Genomic DNA, 27,549 nt, shown 5'->3' with positions numbered 1-27,549 from the left:
CAACTTTTAATTGGTTAATTAAATGTTAAAAGACACTTAAATTATTTTCTATTTCCCTTCGGAGACAAAAGAACCAAAAGTATGAGCAATTCCGAAAGGAGTAGTGCACCACCAACAGCAGCGGCAGCATTGGAAGCAAAAAACGACTATTTAAAGTTAGACACGCACTCCGCATAAGATGCACGTGAATTAGAGATCAAGTTTGTAAATGACTTGTAGAAAAGAGGCAAAGAGTGAGAGTAGCGATGCATTTTCGACCGTTTTATTACAATTGTTCACTTATCACACAGACATCCGGTTGATGGTATTGCAAAGGATGCACATAATTTTAGCTAACATCTTCATATTATCCCAAAAGGCGAAAATTTATCTCACAACTGATAAGCTAGTTTACACAAGCACACACACATACACACATACAGACGCACAATAACGTTATGATTTCCGTTTGAATTTGAATTTTCATGATAATATAGAAAAACAGTGTACGTATGATCCAAAATGTCTACTGAAGCGAATATTTTTTACTTTTCGAATGATTCGAAATGAAGGAGAAGATCTCCTGCGACCCAATAAACTTTTACCTTAAGAGTAAGCGTTATATCTTTGTTGCCAAATTTAGTGTATTTTTAAGAGGTTACAAATTATACAATTATACTACTCGACAAAAAACAGAAATGCAAGATCCACGAATGAGAACAATCGTTCTTAAACCAAAATTTTCTATATTCTATATTTTTCTTTTATCAGAAAAGAAAAAATGTCATGTTATTTCTGCTTTTGTTGATCTACTTGAAAATGTGCATTGTGCTCCAAACATATTGGCCACTCTATGGTAAATGTATTTTCAAAATTACAGTCATTTCAGAGTTTATAGACACATTCTGCGGTAAATCCTTTGAGAAATTCTACATCGAAGAAAAAAATTGAATTTGTTCATACTTGACTGTTAACGTGCAAACAATTTACGACAATTTTCAATTTTCCACCTTTTTCGTTCACGGTTTGTGGTATAATTATATAAAATTATACAACACCGTGACTTTACACTTTGTGCATACACACAAAATATTGTGTGATATTCGTAATAATTAGAAAATGTGTGCACGAAAAACAAATGCAATACATGCACACAAATTTAAAAAGAAAATTACCAACCGAACTATTGCAATATTTACACTGTCGAAGAATTCTTTAGAACCATTCTCTACATCTTCAAAAGTGCATACGTATACCATTTGGCCAATTCTACTCGTATTCTTCTGTTGCACGCACACACACACACATGAAATTCTAGTTGATTTTTATTTTGGAAATTATCGTGTAGATGCAAAACAACTGATGGATGGATGTAATTTCAGATTTTGATTGTTCAAATATTGGAAAAAATTTCGGCTGTAACAAAATATATATTCTCATCAAACACAGACACATACAAAAAAATACATGGAAGTAAACGACACAACATGATGTGTTGTAAACCGATAAAATATGATTTCAATTAGTGCAATGGATACCAAACAATATTTACATCTCCGAATCATTCATACCGAAATTTAATAATCATGTTGGTTTATGATAAAACTTTTGCAATATATTGGATAGAAATTTCGACGAAAATAATATGTGTATATCGGTCAGAATCAAAGTAAAATTTATGTAAAATAACCTCAAGAAGTTCAAAAACAAGAAAGTTTTCTCGTTTTTATTCAGAAAAAGCGATTCATAAGAGATTATAAACAAATATTCGAATAATATATCGAATGAAAAAATTGTACCACGCTAGATGAAAATAGACAGCCAAAATATGTAGAAACAACGACGAAATATTTATGTGTACTATAATTATAATTTTCATTTAAAATAAAAACTTAACCATTTATCCTCTGGGTTTGAAGTTTCCGTATGCGTTGGCCAATAAGTACATATGGTATATCATTTACATATAGTAAAAGTTCATCTCTATCTTTTCCACGACAAATGAATAAAGAAGAAAAATGGTGCGTATTTGAATGGATTTATATACAGGGCATGGATTTCTCCGTCTGCGATGAAATCATGAATAAAACTGTTTCAACATACAATCATCATAATCAATTGGTTGCGTCAACTGTTCCCCTCCATCCGCATCGCAATGTCTGCATGCGATGTTTTTCATGTACTTTCGTTCGTTTCTTTGGTGTGTATGCTGTTTATCCATCCATTTGCTCTTCGTTGCATACAGACTCCAATGTTGAATTGAACGCATCGATTGCATCACCGTGTTGGCTTTACTATGAATTTAAAGATAGGCATTCCGCTTGCTGTATCTCACACTAAGCTAAAGCGATCCTGTACAATTGTTCGAATTAAATGTTAACGCACAAAAACAACATCACATGAAGTGTGTGTGTTTATAATGTGAAAAATATCGCATACTGCTACCATACAAGCAAAGCAGAGGCAATGAGACGGCGAGCTGTATACCAGCTTGCTGGAGTGTGTATGATTAAAATACATGCTATGAACAGCGGAGTTCACATGTGACGACTAAAGAACGAAGGATGATCAAAGGAACGCCTGAAGACATTGTCACACGAAGCACGGTCGCTGTGTGCTTCACTTTGTACTGTCTATGTTATGACCAACGCTACGGCGGCAAGTGTCGTTTGCTCCGCAACATATCATCATCATCATCGTAGTCATCACATCGTTCCGTAAATGCGTTCCGGTTGCTAACGTCGTCTCGTTTATGGTCATGCCGTTGCCGTTGCTGTTGCCGCTGCACTCAAAGAGCATACCACTTATGTGAATTCTGTAGCGTAAATGCCGATTTAGTTCGTGTTTCGCTCTTCAGTAATGAGGACGTTTATACATCTTATATCGTCGTAGATTCGTTCGCGCGTGTTTATGTTTATTAGGAAATTTACGAAATCATCGATTCTTCCAAAAACGAAAAAAAAAATTATTAATCTTTCGATGATTTATAAAATAGCGACACATTAAATCCAATTCGAATTTATCGAAAGTCAATACTCAAATTGAATTTATCGGCGAAATTTACAACATTCAATTTACAAAGAAAAAAAATGTTAAGCAACTGATGTGAAAAAGTGAGGACAAAATTTCATTAAACGGTGTTTTCAAGCAAAACAAAGAAAAAATCAAGTATGAAAATATTGTAAAAAAGTAAAATAAAATAAAGAATTTCTTATTTGATCCATCAAGTGATGTGCACAAAATACAATTGCATATAAAACACTTTCATGTTTCGAAAATTTAATGAAGTGTGGTGCCAGTTTTGATATCCGGGAATAAAACTTTCAACGCCCGATTGAAATTTACAATAAATTTCCACTTATGTGTTTTTTTCCCACCGCAATTCGATTCGTATGTGCGTAGCAAGAAAGCTAAAATTGCTTACTGAATAAATCAAGTGCGAATTGAATAAATTGTTAGTGCGTAAAAATTGCATTTACCTGTTTATGTATATGCATCGAATATCTGCAATTTAGAAATAAACAAACCAACACACACTCCAAACATACTATTTATCGTGCAAAATATTTTGTGCGTGCACAGGTTTTTCCATGCGACAAATTAATTGTTGTCTTTCATAATTTATTCGACGCGTAAGCATTACATACAACGCGATCTGTGAAAAAACAACAACAACAAATATACGTACACCATCGTGAAAGCATCAGTAATAGTGTTATTCAGTAGCAGTTGACAGAGTTTATTTGATTTGCATTTGAAAGTGTAGAGAGTGAAAAAAAGGCGTTCCGCATCTGTCATAAACAGAATTTTTAAATGAATCAAACATCGATATACATTTTTTTCTGTCTCTCGGTAGTTTAAAATAAATGCACAAGTGAGAGAGAACCAATTAAAATCCTTGCACAGCAAAGTGTTTGTGAATATGTGTACAACTCGATTTTCGACAAGTGCAAATTGAGTTCGTTCTTATATGAACATCGAAATATTCCCAGTGATTTCGAGAGAAAAATAAAAATAAAACGTATGTTTTCGATCATTTTTTTTCGAGTTAAATTTTTTTTGTTTATATGTTTTAAGTTGATTCGCTGGTGGAATGTTATGTGTAGCAACAAAAAGAAACACCATTTCGTTTGGTTGGTTTCGTTCCCATCGTGAGCTCAATTGAATTATAAAATTGAATGTCTGTGATCTGGTTTCTGTTCAATTTGATTTTACAAATGTGACAGCAATTAAGAGTCCGTTTTCGATGTTGGTGCGTGATCAAATGTGTGTGTGTTTTTAAAAAAATGTTTTTAGTAAATGCAAAAAACTGCATTTGCAGATGAAAACACACACATACAAACGACAGATTTTTTAATTAAATGTTAACATGAATTTTCCAACATCTTTGTGATTTTTTTTACCGTGTTCTTCATCATATTTGTGTCATGAAGACTCAAATCGAAACGAAAAAAAGGAACAAATAAAAATACATGCGCTCAAAAATTGTGAGACAAGAACAACGACCACAACGTAGAAGAGATGAAGAAAATCTGAATAAAAACAGCACGAAACCAGCACTAAAATGTTATCAAAGCAATAATTACCATTGATTGGACCCGATATGTATTTGAAATGATCGAAAGAAGAATATACCAAAAGAGAACGATATAGAGACTAAAAGATAAAAAAAGAAATCACAGCCCAGCAGCAAATTCAATATGATTATTAATGTGTCGATGTGTTTGTGTCTGTGTGCATATTCTTGTGTTTGTGTATAAAGTTAACAAAAATCAAACGTTTCGGCAATTCACTTCTCTCTTTTTTTGGTTGGCTTTGTGTGTCCTCTGTCCATTTTTTGGGATGCCTAACCTTTTGAGATTCCTGTGATCGGAAACGATAAATTAGTGCCATAGCGCAATTATATTGCACTCTCTCATCCCATTCGTGCATGTGTGTTTGAGAGAATATCCCCGAGAATCAATTTCAATGCATCGCTCCGATTGAGTATTGATTGCTTCAATCGATAAGTAAAAAAAGGATATTGAAGCCATTTTCAAAGAGTATCTTTGTATGCCCCCTAAAAAATTTTTTAAAGTCGAGCGTGTGAGTGGCAAAATTGAATCAAATTGTTTCGTTTGAAACATCAATTTATGTTGTTCAAGATAAGTTGCCGTTGGTGTTGCGCTTTTTCCTGCTGTTGTTTGTTTAGTCATTTTTTTTAAAGACGAAATCAAATAACAAATTAAATTTTTACAGCACAAAAGTGATCGCAAACGATTTTTTATTACCCGCGAACTACCAGCATTCACACACTCGTTTTATCTGATGAATGTTCGTTTTATTTTTTGCTTAGAATTTAAATTTCGTTTAGAATGGAAAAGAATGTGAGAGAAAGAACAAATAAAATCGTAAAAAAATGCGTGTTTTCTCCATTGTTTCGTTTCTCCTTTACGCCCCGAGAATTCAAATGGAAAAAAACGATGGAAAGACAAAAAAAACTATTTCGTTTGATCAACCTGAATTAAATGTTAACAATTCAATTAAAAATCTCTGACAGTTTACAAGTTTTACAAACCAGATCATCGAGCTTGTGTACTTAAAATGTTTATAGACTGAAAACTTCATTAGAAAATATCGCACATTATTTTTTTGGTTTTATTCAAAAATGATTTCTTGCAATAAATGAATCAAAATTCATTTACTACGCAGAAATGAACTCATTCTTCGAAATAAAACACAATTTCATGCGATTCTGATTTTAAGTGTCAAAACCGCCAATCAATTATTTACTTTTCCAAATGGTGTGTTTTATTCGGTGGAAATATAAAATTAAAAACATAGTATACGACCTAGTAGGGTGATTTTATGCATTTTTCGGGTGGCTGAAATGATCGATATAGCCAAAAAACAAGACCGATCTAAGTAAGCCAAAACTTTGATTTCAATTTAATCCAAGTTATTTGTAAAATGTTATCATTTAACCCGAAAACTCGATGCGAACCCCAAAAATGAAGAGCAAAACATTGTGTAATAAAACGAAAAATAAATAACAACATTTGATGAATCAGTGAGAAATTAAAATTGTATGACATCAAACAATGATAAGCGTGATGAGAACAAACTTTGTTACTCTATAATAAAACCAATGACAATCAATGGTAACACACTAACAAAAACAATAACATCTGCACACACGATGAGAGCGAACGGGCCAGCGTGTATCGAAATCGAACCATCAAATGCTTCGTATGGTGTTTGTGTTGGTGCTTCTGTCGCTGCCAAATGCGATGTTATGCACAAAAGCATCTTGTCGTAGAGTATAAATGGAATTTATTGCAATACACGCTAAAATGCATACATGCACAATTGCACATAAATGTGAAACATTTACTTGGTCGCCAGCACTAAACATGGTATTGATTGACTGCGTTGAATTTGCGTTCACAATTGATGCGAACATTAAAGGAATCCGTATAGATGCATGATGCTCAAATTCTATTTTGCCTTATGTCTCTTGTTTCAAACACATATTCAATGCCTTCGACATTCCTCTTTTGCCTCTGCTGCTGCTATTATTGTTATTGTTGTTTTTACTTTATTTGAGCGTCACAAAGTTCACTTTGCTTTTTGCTTGACGCATACACGCGTTCAGTTCCATTGAGAGGTTCGGCATCGGGTTTTGTTTTTAGAGTAACATTGTGGGTGAGTCGTTGGCGTTGTTATATTGCCCGAATTTCTTCTTCTACCTCACTGGTTCAGTGAATATTCTAAAAAGTATTAAAGTATCTACATCGCACTGACACACACACACACGCACACAGCCAAGCACAGAAGGCTTATAGTACAGTGTAATTTGTATACGACATTGACATCGTTTAAAGCTTTTTGTTAAATTAAATATCATGGTCTTTAACAAAGTTTTATTGCTGCCACGGATTATGGCTGATACTTTTGTTCGGGATCGCTCCATATCTTTGTTTCATTCTCTATTACGTTCGCCGCGAAACGAGAATGTCGCACAGAAGGATGAAACGAGCCGGGCGCATCAAAGCACACACACACACCAATTGTATTAAAATTATTTGTGCATCGCGCTATATCACGCGCTTGTTATATAGCTCACACTTTTTACCAAATCCCAGAAATTCTATATATGTGATGATACAGTGGAAATAACAAAATTTGCTTTAGTTTGAATTCCCCGAATATGGAATATGCCAATTTGCACATTTCAAATATATCTCGTCGGTGTGATGTGGTCGGTTCAATTATTCGTTTGCCATCAATTCGAAATGCTTTTATGTCATTTTCTTTTTGTTAGTTCAGTGCTGGTAGGCATCTATTTTAAAATCGGCCTTCCGGTTATTGTAGATTTCTCGAAACTGATGTGCTTTGATCCCGTTGAGCAGTTTGTTGTTCTGGCCTGTGTATTTGTGTGCTTTCATAAATATTGACTTCATCGATTTACTTGGATGTCAGAATGTATAACATCCATGACACAAATAACGCATACAATGACTGCATAAATGAAACGATAGATAGAAATAAAGGAAGATTGTGTTTGTGAGAGAGAGAGAAAGAAAAAAAGTCGGATGAAATTGCAAAATAAAATCGCCAAATGACAACACATTCTTTGTCATTCTTAATCCAGTGCGTAAAAAGGAATAATCCATTCATTCAAATTCACATTATTCGTTTTCGCTTTTTGGTCGATGTTCGGATTGAAATGCGATTTTTTTTCTCATCTTTTATTTGTCCAATGTCATTGCGCTGGTTGTTGTTGTTTTTTTTTGAAATACACGCACTCAAACTACAGTGATGCAAATGCAAGGCAAACGAATCAAATGGTATGGATTTGATCTTTATTCAAATCTCGCATATATTCAAAGTCATACATCAATCTAATGTCCGGTAGTGCTTCTCTCTTCGGAAAAAATCAATTCAGTTTCAAACAACAATAACAATTTGGCTCGTTGTCTTTATTCTCTCGCTCCCTCTATACCATTCACTCAATTTGATTTGGCTCAAATTCCGTTGTCCATTTAGCAAGAACATTTCGGTTGTTTTCCATACCAAATCTTTGCCTCGCATCGCATTCATTGTCTCTGCTTGTGTGTGCGTTTGTTATTTTTATTTTCTCCCTTGATTCTTGTATGGAAGTTGTTGCCTTTGTGTCATCAGTTGCTGTGTTGCTGTTGATGATGTTTCATTGCATCACTTTGCCATTGTTTTATGGCCAGTCATCATCACCATTGATAGCAAATCATACCAAAAGCGCTCGCTGTTCACATTTATTTCAGTTGTAAGAATAGTCTATATTTGACTTTTCCTCAGCACGCATACACACACACACACACACACAGAGAGAGAGAGAGAGAGAGAGAGAGAGAGAGAGAGAGAAAGATAAAGTGGCACGAGCAAATGTCATTCACAATGGGGAAAACTCTATAAATTCTATATGCTAAAACAGAGAAAACAGTAAAAAAACCGTACAGAGTGTTCACCCATCAACACTCAAAACTTAAGAAAAACAACAATAGAAGTGAAGTAGATTAAAAACACGATGGACATCTTTTCCGTATTATATCATGTGCTGATGTTGAATATCTTGGAATTTACTCTCTTACATCTCGGCATCCCGTACTGTCAACGATGCGAGCATTGTACTATTAATACGATTTGTGCTTTTCACTCCCGCATCGAAAGATTTCTTGATGATTTTGAATTTGTTTTCTTTTTTCATTGTTTTTATTGCCTCTGTTGTTATTTTTAATTCAACAAGACGAGAGTGGATGGGGAAGTCAATTCAAAAGAGCGTAAAATGACAACAGGCCAATGAGGGAGGCTACAACAAAAGCAACTAAAATCGTTTACATTTTAATTCGTAATCATAACGAATTGTCTGTAATACTCTCTAACTCATTTCTCTTTAGAATTGCCGCAGCCCTCCTTCCGGTCTCTCCGTTGTTTGTTGTCTCTTTTGTTTTATACAAGTTTTCCCTTGTTTTGAATTGAATGTGCGCTTTTTTCACTTTGCCAGCTTAAATCATACAACCAAGCAAATAAAGTCAATCTATCTATATATAGTAGTAGTACCAGTTGTTGTTGGGCAACAAAACTCCCACACACTCATCCAAACATGGGGTGAATCAGATATTCACCAAAGACTCAAGCCGTAGCGACACCATTGTGATGAAGATACGAGATGAAGAAAAAACGCAGAGAAAATAAAAATGACAACAACGAACGACACAAATTGTGTTAATGCATTTCAAAGTGTAAGGAAGCGTGTGCTGTTGTCTCTTTAAAAGACATCAAATTAAATCTACATATCCATGCGACACTGAACGGGACAACGCAAACAACAATAATGCAAGATTTAAAAAAAATGGAATTTATGTTCGGTTCTTCTCATTATTATTTTTTTATTTAAACATTGATGTTGTTGTTGCTCCGCAGTCCTTTTTATCAGCATCTTTGCTTGTGAGTTTTTGGCGCAGTTTTTTTCCCTCTTCCGTTTAAAAATTGTTCGGCATTTGCCGAAGCGTCAGCGGCTGTAAGAATGAATCTGTCGTTCTTTTCATCTTGTTTTTGATTTGGTTGGCGCTTGAAATCTCTTAAAACCGGAGCGAATTTAATGATGAACATATACTGATAAAAAAATGAACAGCCTTCTATACACACATGGATCAGAGTAAGAATTTAGTGAAAAAGAAAACAGCGTTATCACATTTGAGATCTTGAGATTTACAGCAGACGCACGGAGCATCTCTCGATTGAATGAAAACACGAATAAAAGACAAAATATATTCGGCAGATGAAGAACTGAAATTGTGATAAAGAGACAAATAATGTACGCAAATGATTGCATACAAAGAGAAAACAATGAACGGCAAAAAAATGATGACAACAGTATATATATGTATGTATGAATAGAAAAGTTTTATCACGCGAAGTGCAAAATTGTGTGCGTGCGATCAGAGTGTGGACAAATTATCAACAAGCGAATGGCGACAATTCTTTCACACTATTTCGACGTCCTTTACAGCTATCCTAGCAGTAATCTTCTGATTCAAAGTTCAAAAAAAAAAAAATTATGCAATACACGCATGCTATTTTTTTCTTCACATAATCAAATTTTCCCGCTTCCTTTTTCTTGAGAATGAGTATGTATTCGGCCTTTTTTTGAAATACTCGAGCGATGATAGAATTACATAGGACACCATTCTACCGAGTTGGCATGAATAAACATTAACTTTGTTTATACAAATAAATGACACATATTCGCACGCTCGCGTACCAGTGAAACGAAATGAAGCGAAAAAAAGATGCCTAAACAATTCCCTTCGTTAAGGGTCTTTGTATCGGTGTCTTTAAAATCATCTTGATTAAAAAATATGGTTAAAATGCGCGACACTTTTTTGTCTCTTCCTTTCTGTTGTTGCCTGTTGTGATGTTATCTGGTTGATGTTCCGTTTCCCTTGGCGGCATAAATACCATTTGGGAAGTCATCCAAGGGCATTCCAAGAGAAGATGAAAAAAATCATCCAAATTTAATATACTTGATTTTTGTTCATTATGCCAACCATCCGGGAAGACATGGAATTTACTCTATCTCTCATGAATGATGCTGATTTCATTTTTCTACCTCATAAAATTCGTTACAATTTCGCAATCAGGTTCGGTTTTATTTTTCATTCATTTTGCAAAGCTCCACACAAAACTTGAGTTTAACTCATAAAGAAAATGCACACATGAAACTGTAAGCGTGTATGGGTTGATGGTGGTGGTTTATCTTATTTTCTCGGAAATGATCGGTGAAATAAAAACGGCACCCAATGCAATAAAAACCTCGCCCGCAAAATCAACTCTCACAAAGCAATGCAAAAGCATCTGTGTGTTGTTCGTGGGCAAACCAAGATGCTGAGTTAAACAGAGCAAACAGATGGAATGAAACAATATAAAAGATTAAACAAAAGAAGAGAAAATGAACTTCAGTTTCGTGGATCAAAAAAAAAATTGTTATTTTTTTCTACACATTTTTGCTGAAATATACAGAAAATCGAAAAGTTGTTGATGGTTTCGAACAATTGTTCTGGAATTTTTATTTCCCAAAAAATGGTTATGTAATAATGATATAACCAAGTTTGGTGCCGAACACCATCATCAGAGCCAGAGAGAAGATGAGAAAGTTTTGGTTAAGGGGCTTTGGTCCCGTTCATGTGCCATAAAAACCAAAATATCCATCGTTCGCATCAATAGTTTTATCCTAAGGCCGATGTAATTGCTGTACAGTAAGTAAAGAATAAGCAAAAACCAAATCAAGAAGAAGAAAAAAAAACAACTCTCGATCTTTCCATTTCATTTTGTACTCTTTATTATAAAAATAATAAAACTCAAAAGAATATATTCCAGTTGATTGTTAGTACACCGCCGCCGTCGACTTAACGTGAACAAATTGCAGAAGCATCTGCTGGAGTGAAATCTGAAACAAAAACCATTCACTCTCTTTCTTTCTCGCTCATGCGACTAACGCGCATATAACATCCATTTTTACCGCTGTGTCCCAAAGCAGTTATTTTCGACAATGTATTTTCTGTAAGTGCATAGATATATCGAAAACAGAACAAAACATTCAAAGACAGGGAGTAGCACGTTCTCTTGACTTCAAGAATCAAATCGAATTTAAGTGGTAAAACTTAATCTCAGAAATGGCCGGGATTTTTGCATTACAAAAACCATACAGTGATTTTCTTTTACGAAAAAAAAATCACGGTTATTTGTTGGCTATTTGCTATTTTGTTGCACGTTTGCATTTCATGTAGGAAATGTTCTTTTTTTTTTTCTTGTTCAATCGTATATTGGTTGAAAGACGGCGCTTGTTCGACGCAATAAATCGTTTAGTTAAATAAGACAAATCGCACCAAACGTTTTCACGTTGGCCGAGTCGATATTTAATCGATACATTCGTTGACATATTTTTCTCGTGTTTTCTCCCATTTTGCTATCGCAAAAAGAAAACGGAATATGTTTCTAAACATTCACATGTTAACATTCAAAAGTATATTAATTGCATTCGATTCGACAAGAAATCACTTTAACTGTCGATTTGATTTTCGAAAATACCGATTAACAAACAGATACGGCTCCCCCTACGATCAACGTTATAATATTCGATATAAAAACGAATTCTATCGGTATTATCCCGGGATGATAGCTAAAGGCCAATTATGCGCTTTCTATGTGAGCCTAGAGTGCATTCACAATTTATCGATTGCAATTATATTGTTGTAAATCACCGTTTCTCCATTGTAGCACGATTCATACAAAGTGAAAGCGAAAGATTGGATTCGGAAAAATGCGACAAATATCCATAAGCTTAATATTAATAAGCGCAGCAAATAAATGCTGGAGAGATGGTGGTAAGAGAGGCATGGAGACAGATCAATAGAAAGAGAGAGAGTAAATGTGATAATAATTATTCTGGTAGTGTCCATTTTCACAAAAGCTTCTATCGAATGGATTAGTGAGTGTTTTCTCTGTTTGAGATTGGCATTTGTTTGTTTTGTGTATGTGACAATTTATATTGTGCAGCTGATGTTGCCTGAGTCAATACCCATTTCCGATGTTTCGTCATTTTTTTTTCTACCGCATTTTTATCGTTATATATATTTGCCATTCGTTAAGTTGTCGTAGGGTAAGAGAAAAGAGTAAAAAAACCAACACCAGCAATGGACACAATTATTCATTTCTCTCAGTCTCTCCATTGTCATCTTGGTGTGACTTTTTTTCTCTTGTATTCATCACATTTTCCTTGTTTCGTCTCGTTTCGTCGTCGTAACACTTTATATCTATCGTCTCGTTTTCTCGAGCACGAGGCTACGGGTGAGAGAAAAAAAAACTCGGCCATCCGAAAAATGTGAACCAATAAATTGTGTATTTTCTTCATTTTGTATTCTTTTACAAAGTGGTTGTTTTTCTTCCGCTATATATCGCCTAGTTTCGTTTTTTTTTTGCTCGTATCATTTTCATTGTATGCGTTCAAGAAATATTGCATTGGGTTGGATCCTCATTTGGATGTGTGTGTGAGTAAGATGTTATTTATCTTAGGAAATATGTTTGGCACTGACGATGCATCCGTGTTTTCTAGCTCGTATACATTCTGTTGTGTCGGTGTATCTCATCGAAACGGGGTGACACTACATACAAAAACGAAACAAGCACGAGAAAATAATGAAGCGAAACGAAAACACTCACTCTCGTGCACAATGAAAAAGCACCGAAAATTTATAAGAAATCTCATTCGTATTTTCATCCTTCTTTCTCTCTTCCCCCTTCCATTCTCGTATTTTTGTTCATCTTGTATATTCTATGTCGGATAGCCGACATTTTTCTATATCTAGTTTTTTTTTTCATTCTCTCACATCAGTTACTCTTCCTCTGATGCATACTCTTCATCATCATGCTCCATCTGGCTCCTTCGGCTTAGCTTGGCCTAATAGCAGCATACAATGCCAAGTAACAAATAGCACTCTCTTTTTGCACACTTTTGATTACCACTTCTTCTAAAAATCGCGTCGCAAAAATGTTTTACATCGAGTCTGTGTGTATCGTGCGCGCAACAGTAATCATTATGATTATGAATTGAATAGTCCGACAATGTCGGTTTATATACTTGTTTGTGACAGGGGATTTTATGTATCCAAATGGTTTTAGAACCATTTCCATGTCACTCACTGGTTTGTTGGTCAACGTCATTTTATCATCCGTTCGACGATTATTGTAATAGCAGCAAAATTCCTTTTTATTCAGTCGCTCTCTCGAACACACTTTTTCCCACCGATATTCGCATCGCAACACAAATTTATTTGTGTATGTGTATGTGATGGTTATCTTATCCGAGTCCAATATTTTGAATGGACACTTAACACAATAACTGACTTGTATGAATGTTTTTAATGCGTTATTATGGCCATTTCAACCACTAGTGTCACATATTTATTTTTGCTTATCTAACAATTTTGCCCTTCGAGTTGAGAAAAAAAAATATATAAATAAAAACAACATATGATATAAAACATTTTGTGTCCAATTTTATGAAAGTGCGCGCTCGGCACTGTTCTTCTTGCAATTATCTATTTCGACTAATCACATTCAATCTGCATGTCATCCACATTAGCCATATACTGCTGTTACTGCTGCCTACAACAAATTCAAATCAACTTTAAAATTAATGCATTTAATGTACTTTCTATAGATTCATTTTCAGTTGCGGAAATGCTTTTATGTAAACGACTAAGAACAACCTACATTCATTAAACCAGAAATCTATATGGAAACGATTTTTTTTTCGTCATTGAACACAATGCGCGCTGTCACAAAAATTTCATCAATTGAAAACTCAATCGGAGAGGCAAGTGAGAGAGAAAAACACACTCGCCGCATTTTTTTTTTCTTTTTTCTTTTTTTTTGAAATCTTAACATATTGAATGTGGCTTTGGAATATTGTTTGTAATTTACATGGAATTGTTGGTGCCGATGTCGGTGTGCGACTAATAATTTATCGTGCAATATTGTGGCTAATGTAACAGAATAGAAATAGATATATTACCTCGATTTACAGCTAAACAACACAATGGCAATGATATGGCGCGCACATAAAGAGAGAAAGAGAGAATGGAATACACGATGGCGACGACACCAGCAGGAGCTATATTGCTAGCGTAAAAGTCAAAGAGATATAGTATCTCGATGTGTATATATTATTCTCATGTCTCGAACTGATGAAAATGGTGCAGAAAATGGCAAAGAGAAACATAGAAATAAGATCGAATTGATAGAATGAGACGAAAGCTGCGCTTTTCTCTCTCTCTCTCTCTCTCTCTCTCTCTCTCTCTAATCTATTCTCTATAAATAAATAAACAAATAAAAATATGAACGCGTTCAATGTAATGCACATAGTTCCAATTTGTTGGTTGATGGTAGTTCGTATTTTAAATTACTGAAACAGAGACGCAGAGATGTCGCAAAAAAGATAACTATAAATAAATAGTTCGAAATAGTTGAAAAGGAATTGATGTTGGTGTTTTATTGGAAACACCCGTACGTTATATTGAAAAATGCGAAACAATTCCTCGTGCATTTATATGTCATGTGGATGTGGATATGAGTGTAGAGTAAATGAGAAAAATAGAGAGCAAAAGCCAGCCCGTTGAAACGAATGAGTAAGCATTTCGTTAGCTGCTGCTTCTCTCTCCCTCTCTCTGTGTTACTATCATAGTAATCGAGAGATTTGTGCTCTGCTATCGATTTGTCAGTATATTATTAAGCACTGATACGAAACGCGCCAAATGGCAAACAAATCGAGTTACTATCGACAGTAAACATCGCCGCCAATTTAATCCAAGGTGGTTGTTGTTTTTTCCTTTCATTTCTCGCAACTGTATTTCTATTTCTGGAGCCATGCGAGTCTGCTTTTTTTGCATTTCGTACAAGTGAAATTGATACAATGATAGTATTTTTAAAAAAAACAAAGACCTGAACAACACACACCACTTGCACAATGTGATGCGATATTCATCGTTTTCCGTTCATTTTCTCCGCACGCATTGTCTTTGCTCTCGTATTTATTTTGGTGCCGTTATTGTTATTGCGTCGTGGGTTTGACGCAAATGCATACATTCATTACAAGTACTGGTTATAAATAACAGATACAACTGAAGTGAAATTAATTATCACAACCGAACCCATTTGCTCCTTGTTCACAATCCCTTAATTTTGCCTTGAGAATGAGTTTCGCTTGATTGCAACGAAGTGATTGAAATGGTTGTATTTTTAAATAACAATGCAAACGCTAGTCTATTGCGCTGAATGTGCATATATGTAATATGCGGTAATATGTGAAACTGGCATTATTGCCGATTTTTCATCGAGTTGACTCTGTAGAAGATAATCAACAGATCTATTTCATTTTTTATTGAGCAGCATGTTTTTTGTTCGGCCGAATGTCTTCAGTTCATTCGATGAGAACGTCTATTTTGTTGTCAAATATCTGTCACATTTTTTTGTTGCTCTCTTTTATCTGATAACCAGTAGATAATCATTTTAAATATTCCTCAATCTGCATTCGAATAGCCAAACATTCAGGGCCATTTCGTATGTGTATGTGGTTCGATGATAAAACTGTATGAAAAAATTCACGTCGGCATGTATGTAGATCATAACCGAATAAAAAAAGAAGAAAAAATGACAAAAATACATATGATGGTGTGTTATGAAAAATAGAAGTTTTACATATGTAAAAGAGTGAAAAATGTTCAAGCTTTAATGGGCCATTCGAATCAACCAAAAAAAAGTTAAAATATATTTACCACAAATTTTTTTCCTCATTCGATTGGCGAAGGAGGGTCGAAGGGTAAAGGACGCCAAACCAAAACAAAAAAAGAAAAACGAGCGATAATGTTGAATTCACAATACAATAAATCTTACAAAGCCAATACACAATGTCGCCATTCAACTGAGCAGTGCTCAGTCTAAACACATTACACTTTGCACAACGATTTGCTGCACGAAACACATCACAGACACAAACAAAAACAGCCGATGTGGCTGAACATATCAAGTTCATCGCTTCGCAAACACTATACCGAAACGGTGGTGTATTGTTCTTCAATTTTCGTTTTTCTATTCCTTCTCTGGTCGCTTTCACTGGCTATCAACATCATCACAGTCTCGGTGTTTGATTTTCAGTGTGACACACAAAAGCAGTCAATGCTTGTGGCATATATATCTATAGATGTGTGTACGTGTGATATCACTATCTCTTGTTTCAGCATCCAAAGTTGATCTTTGACAACAACAAAAAAGAAAAGAAAGAAAGACACCACTTCCATCGAAAATAAAATTCTTAAGCAACTTTTTATGGTTTGACGACCGACAATCGCAGTCTCGACACATACACATTTAAACAATGGAGAAAACCTCATCCGACATCAACAAAGATTATCGGAACGAATATAGCGGAATAAAGTTTCTGCATAAATACAATGCAAATTCATACGATTATGATAATTCCGCTTCAATAATAATGATATTTATTTGTTTTTCGTACATAAATGCAAAATATTCACATTATTCGTTGCCGCAATGACACAAGTGACAAAAAGAGAAAGAAAGGGCAATCACACACACATAGAGAGAAATTGCGCAGACGACAAATGCCATTGTACAATGGCATCTCGAACGGAAGACAGACGAAAAGCGAAAGAGTAAATTATCCTCGCTTCGCAACAACCAAGATGAATTATAAATAAACCGATAAGTAATAACGGAAAAACTAAGAAGAAACTGTGGAAAGAAGTCTGAGTGGGCAAAACAATAACAGTATTTTCCACATATGCCCACAATATAACGATTGCGATAATCGCAAGGCCAAAATGAACACAAATGTCTGACAATCGGAACAAAAGTAGTAGCGAAACATTCACGAAACTATGTTCGTTGCATATTTGGTTGTGATTGAAAATAATGACAACCACAACGACAATGGCAACAACAAATTCAAAGCAGCACTCTTAACATTGATTTCCCTTCGATAACAACATGATTTGTTAAAACAAAGTTTTTGATGCGCATTTTTCTTACCCCATTTCATAGCAGTTTTTGTGTGAGCACAAAACCACTTATAGACACACATACATGACCTTTTGAAAGACACACTATGCGAACACATTTCTTTTTTCGTTGCGAACACATTCCCGATTGTCTACATATTTCTTTATATTCCGTATGAGTACATCGACTGTTCAAGTATAGGGAGATAGATAGAGTGTATTACTTGTCGTATTTTGAGCGACTATCACATCCACACGTGATATGTGAGTCATAACATAATGTGACAAAACGTTCCCTAGTCTTGAGATGAGCTAGTCTACAATTTGAAAACAATTTGACCCGATTGTTTCGCTTCTCTCTCTCTCTCTCTCTTAATTGTTCTCTTCATTTTGCTCTCTTTAGCTTTATCAACCACTCTATTGACTAATGTGTACATTATTCAAATGAAGTCATGAAATTTATTTTATTTCCGTCGAATTTTATTGGCATTTTCATTTCGTTCGTTTTCATTGGCAAAATAAATTCGAAGTCAATCACAAATGCGTTGTTCATGGTCTTCGAAATTATATCATTAATTTCATCAATTGGAAATGGATTACTACTTAAAAATGTCTTATTGGATGAACATTCTAAATCGAAGATGGTTTTGTATGAAGCACCGAATTCTACGTAGACACTTGTTCAACATTATTCAATGCCATTTTAACAATAGCATCTGAATAATATTATCTCTCAATCATCGACATCATAAAGAAGACCCCGCCATTTTACAATATATATTCCTATACAAATGCGAAAAAAATGAAAGTATGTGTTAGAAACGGAAGAAAATCGAAAAGAAAAAAATATGGCAGAAAATTCACTTGAAATTCGAAGTTTGTTGGATTATACTTTGCCCAGTTTTACCACACAACTTTGGTGCTGGATGCGCTATACCATTTTACCTCCAACCGCGCGTGCAGAAAGCAGTTTTGATTTTACCACCGACAGAGATTCAAAAAGGCACTTTTAACTCAAGATTGAAAAAAAAAATATACCATACGCCACAACGGTGTTTTAAAAGTGAACTAAACCGTCCATCAACGAATAGAGAAAAAGAAGCCCAAGAACCAACAAAGAAAATTCGATTGATATTTAGATGAGAAAAATGAAAGAATATATATGAAATATCAAGCGTTATTATGGCTTTTCATTCCTCGTTCAAGGGCAAAAAAAGGTCTTGAGAAAGAATGAAAAAAAAAAACAGTACACAGACACTCAGTGTTAGAAAAAAAACCTTGAAGAGTTATTCTCGTAATTCTTATGGCATTTGTAGGCCATGTCCTTCGAATCTTTTTTTTTATTGCGTAACCGATGATTTTCACATGCATGAAATATTTTCTAAAAGGATTACGTTTTTTTTCCCTCCAGGATTCAATATCATCATTAAGCATCAAAAGTGCTTAGATCAATGAAAAGGGACGAGCAAAGCGTGATTCAGTAATGTGGTTGAACATCCACTTAATTCAATGAACGTTAAAATTGAACAAAATGACTGAAAAGAGCATGAAAGACCATCATCAAATTAAATGCGAAAATTAAAAATCGAAGACTGACTCAATCAACTCATCAACATTAACTGTATAAATAGTGTGAGTGTATTCAGTGAATAAAAAAAGAGAAACAAAATCAAAATTGGAAAGATCCATGACAAGAAAAGAACAATTCGTAATCAATGCGCTTAATTTATGAGAAGCGAATTGAAATGCAGTTGGTATGCAATGAAAATATGCTATTGATAAAAGCACAAAAACTCAATTTATTGTTATAGCTTGTTTGGTTATTCTCTATTGATTTGTGTAAATGTGTAAAAAATTTAGGAAACCTTCTTCCGCACATAGACAAAAAAATACCGAACTTTATTTCGTTTGATTTCCTTCTTTGCACACGGTTCATTATTACTGTTTGGGTTTTAGTGTATCTATATAATACCCAATACACCCGATCAACAACTCTCACCCTCTCTAACCGAATCTCATTCATCTCGTGACTTGAATCCATGCCAAGCATTTGAGAAAGAGAGTACACAACTAAATAAGAAAAAAAGAACACAACCGATTGAATTCAAACAACAACAAGAGAAATTCGTTAAAGGATCACAAGCAGTAGATGAAAAACTTTTGTTTAATTTGAAATAATTCTTTGTGAACCAAAGACATCAACATCCAACGAAATAAAAAATTCACAAGCGTTACAAAAAAAAACACACACAACAACTGATAAACACACTGCTTACAGTTGACAAAAAACTACAACCCCCAATTTCGTTCGTATTATTCGTTTAGGATTTTGTGTAAAATCAAATCACGGCCAACGAGAGCACAACTATTTTGGTTTGATGTGAAAAAGTGCTACATGTTTTCGTTGTGCAAGATATAGAAAAAGTGCAGTTTTCTTATTTGTATCTCTGTACGTATATATGACGTCGTTTTTGACTCCAATAAGCTCTCTTAGAAAGCATCTGCCACCAAAAACGAAAAGTGTGCGCTTTAGCAACATTTTCAATGGCAACAAGTTTCCTATACTTGTCATATATTTAGAGAGAGAGAGAGAGATAGAGCAAAAAAATTGCACATCAACATCCTGAGCCGAGCTGAGCCGAGACAAAACCGAAAACAATACACAAAAAATCAAGAACGAAACAAGAAAAGTTTTCGTAAATGTGAATGTATATGTATTGTGTTTTTCAACGACAAAAAAAAAACAGAGAACGAAATAACAAAACAACAGAAAGCACTAAGAAACATCAAAGACAAAAATAGATAAAGAACATAGAGAGAGAGAGAGAGAGAGAGAGAGAGAGAGAGAGAGAGAGAGAAAGTACGTCGAACAAAAGATTGAAAATACACAGTGAGTGAGATAAATTTAATAACTCAACTAACAATCGAATTTATACTTTAGAGAATTGAAACTAAAAAAGGGCAAACACAAGAAAAAAAGTTTTACAAAAGGGAGAGAAAAAAATCGACAAAAGACCAGTGGCAGCATCAATAAAAAAATCTTCCTCCCCAAAGAAACAAAGAAGAAGTAAAATGTTATTTCAGTGCAACGTCTGCTTCTATTCACTTACCAACTGGTGAAAACTCATTCGTTCAATCGAAAGAGATAGAAAAAATATTGTTAAAATAAAAGTGCTCAGCCACACTCAACATACACCGAAAGCACTTTGCTTCAACGGTGACTTTTTTAGTGATGGTGATGGAGTTTCCATAAAAAACATATTAAAGACAGCAGTGAAAAAACAACAACACAAAAATCAAATCCCAAAACGAAAACATCAATCAAACATTTTTTTTTTGATATTTTTCACAAAACTATCGATACTATTAGATAACTAACGAAAAGGCAATAAAAACAATAACTATTGCTACAAACCATTTTGTATGGCAGCATATTGCTATTGACAGGTAAGAATAGAATTGCAAAGAAAACCGCAAAACGTCTTTCAGTTTGTTAATCGAATGAAATCAATTGAATCGAAAAAAGCATCAAAAACTCTTTTATTCTTTTTAATATACTGTATCATATCTTCTGCAATTTTTCGTTTTATTCTGATTTATCCATGGTCGCCATCATAAATTGTGGCAAACAAATGTATATACGTGTACGCATATATTAGTTGAAAGCTTTTACATTTTTTAAACGAAAAATGTAATCTTTTGGTAAGTGAAGAAAATTACGATAGAAAAACAAAATTAGAGCGTTTTAAAGAAAAATTATATAATTCCCTGGCTTATATTTCAGTTGGCGCTCAAGCCACCCATTCCACCAATATAGTAAAATTCTTTCAAAAACTGTTTCCTTTTGTTGCACGAACAAAGTGTTTGTCGAATGAAATGAAAAACAGAAATAAAATGAAGAATTCTTCTATAAATTTGTATAAATAAACTACATTTGGCATTAAAAGCCAGGCGATGAGATAGGAAAGGGGCGGAAGAATAAAGAATGAAAAATAAATATTTCAATGAAAAAGAAAAGTAAAATGATTGCAAACTCACAACGCCCCAAAACACTGAGAATGGAACGGCCAAAAGCGGCACAGTGAAATATAAACGAGAAGAGAAAGAGAGAGAGAGAGAGAAACGAAGAAATACTGAATAGAATGCCAAACCACTTAAATACCGTTATTAATCACATTTAGTAGACAGATATTAATTTGATATCATTCTACTCGCTTTTCATTTTTTTGCTGTGCTTTTTTCCTTTTCTTTCTATCTATTCTACTTTTTCCGCTATCTTTGGTCGTGCGTAAAGAGGTTAAAATGGCAGAGTGTTTTTTCCCTCTCATTCTCTATTTTATTTTAAAACGGTCTTTTGCTTGAGAAAATCTTTTTGATTCTCATGTATGCATTCGATTCCATTTTGCGGAATATCTTTGCTCCCGTTGGGGGCCAACCAAACTGAAATTGTAAAATGACTTCATTTAGAGACATTGAGCAAATAGAGTGCGAGCGCGTGAGAGATGGCATAAGAATATAAAAAAGCCAACGAAAAATGAAACGGGAAAGAAATCGAAAAATAACAATTTATTTCCGGATTTAGGGTAAATGTGTCCTGTTCGATTAGTGGTTTCAATCTGCAACGGCTGCAACAACAAAAATAACACCGAACAATAATTTCCATACTGAACTAAATCCAATTATCTATTCTCGATGTCGGAACCGAGAGAAACACAAGACCCAATCAAACGACAAAGAAACGAAGCAAAAATTGTATGTATGAGCGCTTAAAAGCGCATTTAATAAAGAGCGCACAGTCATTTTGGAAGCATAAATCGAACATCTAATTCGGTCTGGCCTAGGTTGCTAAAAAACACTACGTATTTTCAAACGTATTCATTGTATCTGCTTCACATATAGCGGATATGCAAACTTTCCATTTGCATTCCATTTCCATCGGCGTACAAAATAAAAAAAAATCGAACATACCGTTGTTCACTCTAAAACTATGCTCATACACATATATTTAAATTGTATGAGTTTTATTTTTGGAAAAATTCACCACTTCAACATAGAGCGCTTGGTATTTTTCGCCATGCGATCACAAAGCCCACAATTGATTATATTTCAAGTTCAAATTTATTACACTCTTTTAAATGATTTCTTTCGTTCACTTGGCAGTTTCATCTCCGGCACCTAAACATAAATTGAAATTATTCCCTTTGAAAATACTGTCAGTGCATTCTTCTCTCTCTCACACACACACACACACACTCACACACTATGAAAACGCACTCTTTATATTCGTTGATCTCATCCGATATACTTATGCAATATTTTCCATTATCTTGGTTAACTTAAGAAAAGGTCGTATGAACGAAAGAAAACGAATGATATTTGCCGATTCTTTTGGATGACGACAATTTGCTATAATGTTCAAGATAAAACTAAATGAAATGTGCTTGAAAAAGATAGAAAAAAGATCAAGAGGAAAATGTGGCCTTTATGGCAACTACAACTGATAGAATTACGTTCAACGTTAATATTAACGGTAGTGGTAATATCTCAAATATCGAACAAATCGCGTTTCCATCGTCATTCATCATTGGCTGAGATTTTTTTCATGCTGAGCCGCGGAAATCATCTTATGCATTTTAATATTCTACACATACAGACAAACACACATTTCAATTATGCGTTACAAAGAATTATTGGTACATAAAAAGTGAAATGATTTTTTTTAAATATGAGACACACATGTACCAAATGATTCTCCAAGACTTTATTTTAATTATAGCGATAAAATGTCTTCAACAAAAAAGAAAAAACCGTTGGTGAACCATCTGAAGTAAACATAAAATAAGCTAGATCATGATGAGCTGTACGTAAATACAATTTGAAGATGTACATTAAAGCTCTCAACGCACAATGACAGTTTATTGTATTTGAATCATTCGAGAGTGTTTGTGTGTATTTATGCCAAGAGATAAATGTGAATTTAATTCCATGGGAAATGATGAAATGAAGTTTTTTTCAATAGATAATAAAACCGTGCATACCCTTATTTCATTAACAGCACCTTCGACCCCCTCGCGCAAAAAAAAAAATCGGATATAAAAGAAAATTTGTTCAAAATGTCCGAACACATTTATTAAATAAACGGGCATTTTTTTCTCGTCACTTCTATTCAGACCGCATTGGGAAAAAAATCGCATGAGTCACGATGTACTCTCCTGTCTGGTCGTTTATTATTTTATCTAAACAACATTTGTGTCATTTTGATTATGTATACATTTTGAGATAATACGTGATAAAAAATGTTAATGCACGCTCAGCGTGTACGCTGAATAGAAAAAAAGGAAACAAAAAGGGGCGTTTGACAGCGTTGATTATTTTTGATGCGAGCGCACAAAAATAAACCAACATCAACATCGAATTGAATAACAATATAAGTTCATTTCGAACTAACGAATTCACACTGAAAACAGTTGAATAAATTACACGACGATTTCACTCTCCCTCTCTCAAAATTACTTATATTTTGATTTGTAAATTGTTCATTATTTTCCTTTTTTAAAATTTGCATCCAGTGTAGTCACACTTATGTTTAAGCGCACTTTGATTTTGTGTTTATGAGAGAGTGAGAGAGTGCGTTAGCATTTTTAACCGAATCAGCGAAATTCTCGCGAATGTCTTCTGTCCCTGTTTTTTTTTGTGTGTTTCAAATTTCAATATATGGACATTAGCATGTGCATAATGTGTACGTGCACACGAAGAACATAGAAACAACGTGTTCGAATCAATACATTGGCAATCGAACAAAAATTATCCACGTAAACTCAACATATCCATGTAGAATACATAAGCATTCATGTTTCGTATTTTGATGTCACCGTTTTTGCTTTACTCGTTTATTCGTTCAGTGTGTGTGTGCGCGCGTTTTTTTAAATATCATCATTGTTGAAATTCTATCCTGTGTACAATTACGAACGCAACGACTAAATTGCATGTCGCTCACTTTTTTTGAAATTTTTGCTCTTCTGTCAGTAAACACACAGAGGATTTCATAATAATAATGGTATTAAATGAAAAATCTGAAGAAAAAAAACAGAAAAAACTCTCATACAGAATTTGTTGATAAAGAAAAAATATTGACTCGATATAGTGAGAGTAAACAAACGAAAAAGAATCGACCCGCAGATATTACCATTATTTTTGCCATTTGCTCATCAGCAATCAAAGTACGTACATAGAATGCTATGATAAACGATATGCTGTGCTATCTTTCATATTAATATGGGTTTTAGATATGCTAAAATGCTCTTATGATATCGAAACACGCCCATCATTTTAATGATTGAAATTTTTCTCTTTCGCTGTCTTAATATTTCGAAATTCGAATACCACATTCAAAACGGTTCTGATTCACGAGCAAAATGCCCAATACCCAGAATTTGTACACAAACACAAAGAGCAAAACAGCGATGGGTGGTTCCAAAGGCTATCTCTAATCTAATCTCTTTGAAAAATAAACGAAAATTCCAACTAATTTAAATCAACACTATTTACAATGTTAAAACTAACGGCTTTTTTTTCACGAGGATACTCTCTGGTGTATCGTTGTCAGTGTAATGAGAGCGAAAAAGAGATGAAAACACACACAGAGGGAGATAGAAAGAGTTAGAGTACAATAAAAAAATCGTCCAATCCTGACTTAAAATGCAGCTATTTTGACTGGTGGTATTGCATTGACTTATATATTTAACCAGTGATTTGCAATTCGAAACTATAAATAGGGTGTGTGTGCGTGAAAAAATGTGCTGCGTAAGCTGACCATTGTCGCATGCAAACGTATGTTCAGAATTGAGTGTTTTCGGTTGAAACAACGGTTGGACCTTTGATGTGAGAATGACAAGTGTTCGTCCGCATAAATGTATCAGTATCTATTTTTATATTGGTGCACAAACCAACAAAGTAACTATCCCATTTCAAATGCGATGCCAATGCACTTTTCAATTGGGTTGAAAATCTATAAAATTCATTTAATGTCGCATGAAAGCTTCTCACATAATACACACACACACAAACTCACATGTAAATAAACACAAACCTATTGAACATTGTACAAGCGAAGCAATGGAAGTAATTTGACAACATCTCTTTGGCTTGTATATACAGACGTTACGTTATTGTTAAAATGTATAGAATATCGAAATATATTTGAAGCAATTCTTGGCACATATGCATGCACAAAACGAGAGAAAATTCAGCTATGCTCCTTTTCCCGGTTCGATGTCGACAAAAGTCTCCGAACGCATCGCATTTTAATGACTTGTTTTCCAATTCGGTTATTATTATTGTTTGTAGTCGACTGCACCAAAAATTTTCAATATATAAAGCACATACAGTCCCAATGCGATATATACCCATGACAGCAGAAGCAAAAGAGAGATAAGAGTGAGTGAGAGAGAGAGAGAGAGAGAGGCAAAGATGACGCGTCTGTGTGAGTGCAACGCAGACAATTTCATAGGCCAAAATAACACATTTAACTTGTATATTTTGGGTAAATGTACGGCGTGTACACATTAATAAAATCGATGGCTTTTATTTTGGTTGGCCGGGGCTGAGTTGCCCGTTTTCATTTACAATGCATTTTCATGCATGCGGTCTCATTTTAGTTACAGCTATATTCAATATTGAACAGTCACACTGTTTTCAGCTTGTTTTTGTTTTCATTTTTGGCATCAGCAACTGATGGTTACAGTAAAAATAACAACAATGCACCAACGGTAGTACTAAACAATGACAACGAAACTGATCACATCGAACGCATACATGTATATGCATGAACAAAACGACAAAAAAAGAACACCCAACAATGTGGAGCACAGAAATAAAATTGCATCGTACAAAAATGAATCCTTTATATACATAGTTTTTGTCATTTAGATACTGCATACTGACTGTTTGAATATAATACGGTGTAATTATTTCTCTTTGCCACGTATATCTTGTATGATTCTTGCTTGGCCGTGCAATTTCATTGCACGTTTCGCTGTCGGCTTCTTTACCGCTTCGAAACAATATTTCGGTTTCGATTTTGATGCATATCTCTCTCTCTTCCTCCTCAACTCTCTATCTCGTTCTTGCTCTAATCCAATGGATGTGTGTATGCATTTTACGTGCCCAATTTGTGCTCTTCAAAGCTTATATAGTTTCATAAGCAAATTCAACTATATTTTTCCATAACGTTGCATTTGAACGGATTAAATGGCTTAAATTTTTCAAAAAGCAAAAACTCGCATTCGAAATTTTTGATCAAATCAAATGGAAGTGCACAACCGCATCAACCGTATATTTATTCGCACAATTATACCGAAAAATCGATTGATTTGTCACACCGAACCAAATTTGATGAACACACACACACACACACAAAAAAATGTTCACAACAGAAATAGTAATGATCACGTTAAATACCAGCTTTGCAATGACAATAATTCTCTCGAAATTATCAATTTCTATATCAGGTGCCATTGCACGATTTGTTAACGTAAATTTGATTGTTGCACTAATTCCATTGGTAATCATTTATTGTGCGTACATTTAAAATCCAATGTTATTTAGAATTTCTTTGAATATAATGTAATAACCACAATCCACCGACCGCTAGATTACATACATATAAACAATCATTTAATCCAATTTCGACATTTGATTCGTTTTCAATTAAAATCAATCAAATTAGAAACGATTGCAATTTGTATGAAATTCCAATTAAATGTAATTGTCAGCAATTGAAGTTTTATACCCTTTTCAAGTCGATGCACAATGCGCATCACATATATGTACACATATCCAGAACTAATAGTCTGAGGTAATTGAACACCAATGAACAATCGATTTCGATAAATGTCAACGGCTAAGATATCCATCGAACTTTTTGTGTTAAACACTAACGAATTTATTTTTATTAAAATTTTGCAATTTATTGACA

The 27,549-nt window shown here is 34.3% G+C and overlaps 1 protein-coding gene across 6 annotated transcripts in view; it reads left to right on the top strand.

Moving 5' to 3' along the window:
* The first annotated feature begins 2,834 nt into the window (after positions 1-2,834).
* The window catches only part of LOC116352131 (nephrin), a 380,040-nt gene continuing 355,325 nt past the window's right edge, over positions 2,835-27,549 (top strand). For 3 of the 6 annotated variants that reach the window (XM_031784450.1, XM_031784446.1, XM_031784452.1), the window contains exon 1: positions 2,835-4,000. The gene's annotated coding sequence lies outside the window, so the exon portion shown is untranslated. The other 3 variants (XM_031784447.1, XM_031784449.1, XM_031784448.1) reach the window with 3 other exon arrangements.

The sequence above is a fragment of the Contarinia nasturtii genome, unplaced genomic scaffold (genome assembly GCF_009176525.2).
Source record: "Contarinia nasturtii isolate CC-2019 unplaced genomic scaffold, AAFC_CNas_1.1 Cnas_scaffold_187, whole genome shotgun sequence".
Taxonomy (NCBI): domain Eukaryota; kingdom Metazoa; phylum Arthropoda; class Insecta; order Diptera; family Cecidomyiidae; genus Contarinia; species Contarinia nasturtii.
Note: the sequence above shows the minus strand (reverse complement) of the source record. Positions and strands in the feature narration are given on the sequence as shown.